The sequence below is a fragment of the Callospermophilus lateralis genome, chromosome 13, assembly GCF_048772815.1.
Source record: "Callospermophilus lateralis isolate mCalLat2 chromosome 13, mCalLat2.hap1, whole genome shotgun sequence".
Taxonomy (NCBI): domain Eukaryota; kingdom Metazoa; phylum Chordata; class Mammalia; order Rodentia; family Sciuridae; genus Callospermophilus; species Callospermophilus lateralis.
The window spans coordinates 107,624,065-107,634,566 of record NC_135317.1 but is presented as its reverse complement, the minus strand read 5'-3'; positions in this window follow the sequence as shown (position 1 = coordinate 107,634,566).

Sequence of the window (10,502 nt, the reverse complement as noted above, 5' to 3'; positions counted from 1 at the left end):
GAAGGTAAAAAGTGAGGAAGTGAAGGTACAGGGAGAGGAAGTGAAGGTGCAGTGAGAGGAAGTGAAGGTAAAAAGTGAGGAAGGGAAGTGAAGGTACAGGGAGAGGAAGTGAAGGTGCAGTGAGAGAAAATGAAGGTGCAGTGAGAGGAAGTGAAGGTATAGGGAGAGGAAGTGAAGGTGCGGTGGGAGGAAGTGAAGGTGCAGTGAGAGGAAGCAAAGGTATAGGGAGAGGAAGTGAAGGTATAGGGAGAGGAAGTAAAGGTGCAGTGAGAGAAAATGAAGGTGCAGTGAGAGGAAGTGAAGGTATAGGGAGAGGAAGCGAAGGTATAGGGAGAGGAAGTGAAGGTATAGGGAGAGGAAGTAAAGGTGCAGTGAGAGAAAATGAAGGTGCAGTGAGAGGAAGTGAAGGTGCAGTGAGAGGAAGTGGAGGTGCAGTGAGAGGAAGTGAAGGTACAGGGAGAGGAAGTGAAGGTGCAGTGAGAGGAAGTGAAGGTAAAAAGTGAGGAAGTGAAGGTACAGGGAGAGGAAGTGAAGGTGCAGTGAGAGAAAATGAAGGTGCAGTGAGAGGAAGTGAAGGTATAGGGAGAAGAAGTGAAGGTGCGGTGGGAGGAAGTGAAGGTGCAGTGAGAGGAAGCGAAGGTATAGGGAGAGGAAGTGAAGGTATAGGGAGAGGAAGTGAAGGTGCAGTGAGAGAAAATGAAGGTGCAGTGAGAGGAAGTGAAGGTACAATGAGAGGAAGTGAAGGTACAATGAGAGGAAGTGAAGGTGCAGTGAGAGGAAGTGAAGGTATAGGGAGAGGAAGTGAAGGTGCGGTGGGAGGAAGTGAAGGTGCAGTGGGAGGAAGTGAAGGTGCAGTGGGAGGAAGTGAAGGTGCAGTGGGAGGAAATGAAGGTGCGGGGGGAGGATGTGAATGTGCGGTGAGAGGAAGTGAAGGTGCAGGGAGAGGAAGTGAAGGTACAGGGAGAGGAAGTGAAGATGCGTGGGAGGAAGTGAAGGTGCTGTGGGAGGAAGTGAAGGTGCGGTGGGAGGAAGTGAAGGTGCAGTGGGAGGAAGTGAAGGGTCGTGAGAGGAAGTGAAGGTGCGGTGGGAGGAAGTGAAGGTGCAGTGAGAGGAAGTGAAGGTGCTGTTAGAGTCTGTAAACAAAATGTTTGAGTCTGTAAACAAGTCTGGATGGCGCCCGACATTTTGCCAGAGGGAGTGGTTTGTGAAGTAACACCAGCGAGCCATTAAGTGTGGAGATTCCTTATTGGTTGACTGCTGTATCTAGTTTATGTTAATTGGATAAGCTGTGTGGAATGTATATATATCCCTCCTGTCCTACAGTAAATGGCTCCCACTCCTGCTGTATCAATGTACACAAGTTGCTCCTCACCCCCAGGTTAGTTTGCTGCAGCTGGACTGCGGCAGGTGCAGTGGGAGGAAAGCTCAGGGAAGATCAAGGCCACCTCTGATCCTCAGTGCTCATGCGGGTACTGAACCCGACAAGAGAAAACTGAATGGTCCCAGGGAATTTCCTGTGCCTGTCCACAGCCCACTGCCCAGCAGAAAATGCCACCCCCCCAGGAAAGTGACAGGCCTTTCTGTCAGTTCTGACCAGCAGCTGCGCCCAGGTCCGCAGCACAGTCCAGCCCCCTGACCCCGACCCTGCCCTGCCCTCTGCAGGGCCTCCCTCCCGCCCCTCCTTCATCCTCCTTCAGAGGCCTCCTGGGAGCCTCTGTCATCCTGTCTACAAGGGGACGGTGTGAGGACAGAGAGGGACAGGCTGGAGCACAGGGAGCACAGGCTGGACACTCAGTGTGGGCTTTTTCAACAGTGTCCAGCTCCCTGAGAGGAGGAGGAGGAGCCTGGCCCCACAGGGAAGGCCGGATTTGCCGATGACTAATGCAATTACCCCTTTGGAATTTAGCTTAAGAAATGAAAGAAATAGACCCGAGGTCACGGGTTTCAACTTTGTTTTTTAAGTCCCCAATCCTCTCCTGGTCAAGAGTGGGAAAAGGAGGGACAGGGAGTGGGCGGGGAGGGAGTCAGGACAAGCCCAGGGCCAGCTGGGGTGCCAACCTGGGTCCCCAGACTTATGCTGCCGAGAGGTACAAGTGGTGGGAAGGCGCTGGACGTCAGGGGACTAGCGGGCGAGTGTCCGCTGCAGAGGAAGGCGGAGTTGGCACGGTGGGAGGAGGACAGCTCTCACCTGAAGAGGACCCTGCTTGGGAAGGCCTGAGGGGCCTGGAGAGGCCACCCAAAGCTCCTCAGCTGCTGGCGAGGTCCCTATCAACCAAGGTTCCTCACTGTGCTGCGTCTCCCTGGCCTGTCATGGTGAGCCCCCCCACCTGGTGGCACGCTCACCATGGGGAGGGCAAGATAGGGGGTCTGATTTAGGTTCTTCCACCAGCTACTTCTGTGGCTCCCCTCGGTCCTGGGAGCTTCATCTAAGGCTAGAGGGTGGGGAGGAGGACCCATACAGCCCACCAGCGCTTTTCAGACCTTAAAAATCTGAGAAACTGTCACAGCCAAAGGGCCCAAGGAGGACATGGCAGCTAATATGGTGAGGTATCCTGCATAGGATCCCGGACAAAAAGAGGGTCATTGGGGAACAGGAAGTCTGAATAGGGTGGACTTCTGTTAATAAAACCCATCAGGATTAGCTCGTTAATTGTAAGATGTCAGTAATGGGAAACTGGAGCTCTGGACTACTTAAAAATGTCCAGCTGAGGTATTGGCACTCTGAAACAGGCAGTTTTCTAAACACTGTGAGTCGCTGGTAGCGTGGCCTCCAAGATGAGGACATTTTCTCCGCAAAGAGTGCAGTAAGATACATGTTTTCATTCTCTCTCTCTCTCCCTTGCTCCCATTCTCTTCCCCTGTGTATAAGCAGGTAACTTTTCTGTAATAAACCACATAAAATATTTTTGCAATGAAGCAGTCCAGTTGGCCCTCTATATCCATACCTTCCATATCCATGGATTCAATCAACTGTGGGTCAAAAATGTTGGAGAAAGAATTGCAACTGCACTGAATGTGTACAGACAAGTCATTATTCCATAATGCGGTTTATGTAATTATTTATGTAGCATTTACACTGAATTAGGTATTCAAGCCGTCCAGAGATGAGGGAAAGTCTATGGGAGGATTGTGCAGGTTATATGCAAGTACTGCACCATGCTGCCTAACAGACCTGTGCATCCTCGGATTTGGGTATCTGGGGGCGGGGGGGGGGGGGTCTGGAACCAGCCGTCCTGGAGACCAACAGACTCTGTATAACAAATTATGTATTAGACGCTATTTGGAGGAAGAGAGGAGGTCGACAAGCGTTTGACAATCATTTCATGGGTCCCCTTAGCGAAGCCGTGTGTAATGACATGTGGTCGGCCTGGCTCTGTTTGGCCCAGGTGTTCGGGGAGATAATGAAATAAACAAGCCTGCAGGGAGAGCAGCTGTGGCATGGTGGAGCGCTGACATGGAGCCCGCGGTGATGAGACAGCCGGGTGACCTCAGCTCAGAGGACCCCACACCACGGGCAGAGCCCAACTGCCAGGTCGGTCGCGCCCTGCAGGGGGACAGGCTCTCGAAGCCTCGCAGGGCTGTTCCCTGTATGACAGCAGCAGTGACGGCAGAGCAAGCCGTTCCGGGTCCAGGGCACCGTCACCTGCCCAGGTCTACCCTGAGTGCACTCGCCTGGTCCTCCCCTCTGACCCATGAGGCTGACACTGCCCTTACGGCCATTCCAGAGACGAGGGGACGGAGGCACTGAGAGGGTCACCGCTGGCCCATGAACGCCAGCAGGTGAGTGGTGGGCCCAGGCCGGAGTCAGCGGCCAGCGCCAGAGTGTGTGCCCTGAGCTCCCGGCAGCTGCCTCCCCCAGTGACCGGCTGTTGTTTTGGAGGAACGCAGGGGCCAGCAGGTGAGGGGGTGAAAACTCTGGGTCTCCTAGACCTCAGGGTGGGGGGGCGCTGACTGAGACTGGGGTCCTCGGCATCTGGTGGGAGGTGGCCTGGTGGGAGGAGCAGTCCCAAGGGGGTTCCCTAGGACCATCAGCTGGGGCTGCCCATACCTTCTCTGGGAGATGTGAACCACAGACACGCCCTCCTCGCCCTGCGGCCGGGGAGGTCCCCCATGGGGGCGCTGGTCCTGCGAGCAGTTGCCCTCTGCAAGGTCCCACCCCCTGACACTGTCCCGCGGGGGGTTAGGATTTCGACATGTGAGGGGGGCGGACACACATACACACGCCGTCCATAATGGCCCGCCTGCCGGCCCTCCACTTCCTCCTCACGTGTGAAGTGCAGGTATCCTTTTCCACCACCCCAAAGTCTCAACTGACCCAGCAGCTGCCCTAAAATCCCAAGTTCAGCTGAACGGGACCTGAATCAGGTACGAGGAGGCCAAAGTTCCTTCCAGCTGGATCCCGTGAGGCCAACAAGCCACGTGCTTCCGAAATGCCGAAATGCCTGGTTGGACGGCAGTCTGAGACGGCTGGTTGAGCACAGGGTTTGCACTCACACCGTCGTGTTCAGGGGTCGGTCTGCCACCCCCTTAGTGTTCCCACGGTTGTGTGTCCGGCTTCCATTTGTCCAGTCCTGGGACCTCAGAAGGGCAGGTCATCCATTCCCACCAACTTGCAGGTAGGACTACCTTGTGTCCCTGAGAGAAGGAGGTGGTCTCTACAGCTGTCCCTCCAAACTGCTGGAGCCGGGGGCTGGTGGGCGACGCTGTGGTTTGTAGGTGGCCTTCTCCTCTTCCCCCGGGGATGGTGGGGAGCAGGGAGGGGTGCGGATCTCTCCTGCCTCCTCCCGCCCCAGGTCTTCATCCCTTGACTTGATCGCCTCCATGCCCTCCCATGGGTGGGAGGACTTCCACACGTGAGCCCGGGACACACGCACGCAGCCCGTGACAGGGATGATCCGTCGTGGATTGTTTCCTAGGAAAGGACCAGAGACCCAGCACCTCTGAGTCACTCCCAGGGGCCAGGGTGACCCAGCTCCAGCCTGTCAGGAGGCAGTGCTCCCTCCTGTCCTCTCTGTCCTCCCAGAGTGACACTGCCTGGCCTCTCTCCAGGTTCTGGGACACGAGGCGCCGGGATCTGGCAGTGCCCATTGCATCTCACGAATCAACTTGAGACCAGCTCTGCAGTGGGGCTCACGCACTGGCTCCTGCTTGGCCTCCCTCCGTTAGGAACTGACACACGTTCTAGGCACCGTCTCGAGAGATCATGTAAGCAACGACTCCTAAGCTGGGAAACACATACGACTTTGCATATGAGTTTGAACTCCCCCCCCCTTCCTCCAGTTGGCCCCTTTCCTAAGAGGATACAACTAGCAGTTGAGTCAATAAAATCTGGATTTTTGCGAGCTCATACCTAAACTGTTCCCCAGCACGACAGGTGGCTATTAGCAGTCACTGAGCTGTACCCACCCAGTCTGGAAAGCACCTTCCTTTTCTGACCTCACCAGCCAGGAAGGATGACTGTTGGTAGCTATTTATGGCCCTAGTGTAAGAGCAAAATAAACAGACAACCCTCAAACCACCTGCACCCCTCAGATCACACAGCCCCCTTTCTCAGACACAAAGGCCTGCTGGAGGGGAGCACGGGGCGGGCTCAGCACTGGACCATGCAATCTGCAGCTCTCGTCCTCTGGACTCACCACACTTACACATCGGACCTCTCCCTGCCTCTAGTAATTCCCCATTAACATTTGCCTCTAAGTAGAATAAAGCCAGTTTGAATTTAATGTGGAATATGGACACTCTACAATGGCGTCAGACAGGACAGGCGGGGTTATATGGCAGTAACAAAACCTCAGAGCCTCAGGGCTCACGACCATGAAGATTTATTTCCTGCCCACATACCACATCCACCTCAGGTGGTGGCTGCACCCCATGCTGCCTTTACTCGGGACCCAAACTGATCCTGATGGCTGGTGTCATAGGAGACGGGGAAGAGAGCTCAGCCACCTGCTGGCTCTTAGTGCACCCACATTGTGGGAGACAGCCCACATCACTACTGTACTGGCCACCCATTGCCACGTAGCAAATCACCCCAGGACCCCAAAACAATGACCACGCATCATCTCACAGGTTCTGGGTCTGAGGCTGCACCATCAGAAGGCTGGCCTGGGCCGGCTGGTGGGGGCTCCGACTGGCCCTCAGTTGGTCTCCCCGTGCAGCTCTCCATGAAGTGGCTTTAGGATCCCCAGTGCAACAGATGCCCTTCCCAGGCCAGATGGTTTAGAGAGAAAGGCAGAGGCCTTTCACAACCTGTCTGCAAGCACAGTGTCCCTTCTGCCATGTTCTATTGGCCACAAGAACCATCCCTGCCTCCGCACAGAAGAGGACTGCCCAAGGCATGGACACCACAAAGTCAGGGTCACTAGGGAGTATTTGGCTGCCTCATTCACTGTTCTGTGGTGGACAAGCTCCACGTCAGCAGGATGGCGCTGCCCAACCCTTCCAGGGGAGCAGCAGCAGGACTCAGCCAGCTGAGACGCCCTCTGCCATAATGGCCCACAGATGGCCTTCTCTCCTTAGCCCATCACTAACCCACGGCTTGTTCCTGCTGCTTGTCAAAGCTCCTGCCTCTGGCAGCAGTACGGCCTGCTCCTGCTCAGCTTTCCAAAGTGAGCTGAGGGGCCACTGCTGGGAGTGCCTTGGAAATGGCAATCAGAGCCGCCTGAGGACAGAGAAGGCCGAAGGTCCTGGGTGTGATGACTCTAAGACACCTCTGGTGAGCCACATCTTGGGAAGTGTGGACAGGCCAGCTAAATCTGTGCGGGACACAAGAGCCTCAGGACTTAGGGGAGCTAGAAATGGGTGTACTGGCCAGGAGCTGGTCACGGGGGCTATAGGGGGAGGACCTCAGAGTCCAGGGCGGAGAAAGTCGGCAAGGATGTAGGCCGAGAAGGCCAGGTGAGCTGCTGTCCACCCTTGAGTCCAGGGTCCAATGGCCAGTCCCATAGAGACCTCAGTTCTGAGGTAAGTTCCTGTCTCGGGACCCCATTGCCCTTGATCTTCTAGATACCTCCCATTCACATTCAGTTCAACTCAGCCATCTTCAGCAAAACCAAGAGTGTGAGTTACCATTCTGCGAAATTCCGTCGGCCCCGGGTGCTCGGTGAGTGTTCTTGATTGCTAACTATTGCCGCCCGCCGTAATAGTCAATATGCCGACATGTGTGACTTCTGTGTAACTTCTCAGTATTACCAGGATCTGGGATCTGGGGCCTGCGTTTCCCTCAGCAACCCAAACAGGCGACCTCACCCGTGAAAGGAAACCGAGGAAGCGAATTAAAGATGGCCTCTAAAATTTCTGGCCTGTCTGTTGAGAGGTGGAGCTGATTTCTCCTCCCGCTGCGTCAGGAAAACCTGGCTGCTTTTATATACAGAGGAGGGAGGCGTGAAGCCTTGCTAGTTTGGACCTGGCCATCAAGAGGACTGTCAACTTCTATCTCGGGATTCTGATGGCGAACTCTGCAACTCCACCAGATTCACCATGTGGAGAGGGAGATTCACCAAGAGGACCTGGAGAGGGAGAGGGGCCCAGCTGAGCCCTCCTCGCCAGCCGTCTCCCCCAAGCGGCCAGGGTAGGGACAGAGCCACCTGGGAGCCCCCAGAGTAGCCCAGCCAGCGTCTGGATCCTACCACATGACAGCTTTCACCCACACAGAAACCCAGTCGAGTCCCTCGAGAGTGCCTGGCCTGTGGGAGTGGGCTGTGGCCTTTTAAAAATGGAGGTCAGATCCACACAGCATGAAGCCAGCCATCTGAGAGTGTTTCATTCAGGGCACTTCACTCTGTCACAACACCGTGCAACTGCTTCCTTCATCTGGCTCTGAAATTTTTCCATCACCCCAAAGGAAGCCCCAGGCCACTAGGCATGGCTCCTGAGCCACCCTCTCCCCAGGCAGCCAGCAACTGCTTTCTCTCTGTGTGGATTTACCTGTTCTGCACGTTTCCTACGATATGTGACCTTCTGTGGTGGCTTCTTGCACTTAATGTGGTTTTTGAGGCTCATCCACGCAGTGTCATGGGTCAGCACTTCAACAGCTGTGTTTTGAACTGACTTTCAGTTGTTCAATCCACAGCTGCAGACTCACAAGAGCACATGGTTTGAGAGTTAAAGCTGTTTACAAAGCTTTCCTGACCAGGAGCCACAGCCGGGCCTCTCAGAACCTCCTCCCATGAGCGCCCTTAGCTTGTGTTTCCACATGACTCGCTTCTTTCAAAAGTGATATAAAGGAGTCAGGAGGCATGTGCAGGTGGGAAGTGATCTTGCCTGTCTATGTGATAATTGCTTCAAAGAAATTACCAGATCTAAACCCGAATGACCCCTGCCTTGTCCGCACAGCCCACAGACTCCAGGTGTGCACATCCGAAAACACAGTGCTTATTTATGTGTTGAAAATCACCTTAGCGTCCGAAGCTGCCTTTCCTGAGGCCCTCTGGATGCTCTAAGTAAGAGGACTGTAATGACAAAGTATGATCATTGTCAAATAGCCCCGGGTCAGGGCTCTACCCACTGGCCAATTCTGCCACCCTACAGAGAAGCTGCATGGAGCTGTCCCAGTAGTAACGCTCCCGCGTGACTGTGTCAGGGGAAATCACAGGCCAGCAACAGGCTGGGGATTGCCATGTCCTCCTGTTCCCAACCTGATTCAATTCGAGAGGACAAGGTAGCTTGCTGGGAAACTCTGGGACTGTGACTGGACAAGCCAACTTGGACACTGAGATCTCCACTTGATGCCTGTTAACAGCTGAGCAACTGCTGCCCGCCATGATTCAGGCGTGGGCCTTTCCTGAAGGGCAGTTCCCATCTGGTTCTCAGCCAGGTTGGCTCTCGAGGATCATGTGGGGAGCTTGGAATTCGTCCCCAGGAGCCACCAGGGAAGACCCTGATGGCTCAGGTCTGGGGCACCTAGAGATGTGTACTTTTCCCGAAGCTCCCCGGGTGGTCTTGGTGCACAGCCAGGACCAGCAGACACTGGTTCCGATGAACATGGGTTCAAGTCAGTCAATCAAAACCACATGCCAAGGCATCTGGGTTTCCGAAGGGCGGGCGGGGCCGGGTGTCTGTCACACAGAGAAGTGAGGGTAGCTACAACGCGTGCTTAGCGAGAATGCTGCTCTGGGCTGGGAAGGAGATACCAGGGACAGGGCTGTGGTTCGGACATGAGGCATCCTGGCAAAGCTCCTCGGAGGTGAGATGGTAGGACGGGGAAAGCCGACACCTGATCAGTCCACCCAGTTTGAATGGCGGACTGGGTGGTAACTGCAGGCAGGTGGGGTGAGGCTGGAGGGGGTGGTCACCGGGGACTGCATTTGGGGTTTGATTTCCCTGGCACCTGGCCTGCTTTCTTTCCGCCCTGACCACCATGAGCAGAGCAGAGCTCTTCCACCTCGCCCTTCAGCCAAGATGTTCTGCCTCACCTCGGGCCAAGGGCAATGAGTGGATGCACCAAGGACAGAACCCCTGAGACCATTAGCCTAATGAGCTTTACCTGGTCTAAATCGTTCTGCTTGGGTATTTTAGTCACAGCACAAAAGTGGACTTGAGACAGATAGTGCCTGAGTGACTGGAACTGAAACTGGAGCAGAGAGGCGGCTTATTATAAGGAAGCAGGAGCGTCTTTCAGCAGCCACGTCCAGGTTAACGTCCAGGAGTAACAGACCAGGGAGAAAAAGCTAGACGGAAAAAGTCGGCTGTCAGCACTCACCTGTGTCTCTTTCTCCCCCTTTCTGTTTTGTGTTTGTTGCTTGTAGCCTGTTCTCCCACATTTTATTGTCCCTGTCCCCTGGCTGGAGCAGGCAGAGGTGACACACTGGTATTCCGCAGTGGACATGGCTGCAACTGTGCTTGCTGTGGATGACATGGTTTTTTTCTTTTCTTTGCAGTGCCAGAGATCAAACCCAGGGTCTGGAGCATTCTAGGCAGGCACTGTATGTTTGGGCTATCTCTCCAGCTCCATTAATTATTTTATAATGTAAAATAACTTCAACATTGTCAAATTGTGTGGTTTTAAATAAAAACGTGAATCTCGGTCTCTGTAAACATCAGGAAGCCCGGTGAATGGGGCTCAGCTGTAGCACGGGCTGGAGGGAGTGACGGCCATCTCTTTGTAGCCTGCCACTGCCCTCGGCATGACACCGTCTCAGTCACTGTGGGCAGCTGTGCCAAGAACGCCAGACACCACGGCTCAGACACGACCTGCATTTCCCAGGGGCCTGGAGGCAGCCGTCCAGGAGCCAGCATGGGCAGGTTCTGGAGAGGGCTCTTCCTGGTTCCCTCACCCAGGGAGGGAGGAAACGGGCTCTTCCGGCCTCTCCTTTGAAGGACTCTAATCCTACAATGAGGCTCCACCCCCAAGAAAGTGCCCCCTCCTAATGCCTTCCATTGGTGGGCAGGACTTCAGCACATGAATTTGGGGAGGACACAGACGTCCCGCCCACCACAGCAGCACCCCACCTGACATCTCGGGTCAATGTGTTTTCCCCAGCCGCTGTGCTGTGGGTTACCGT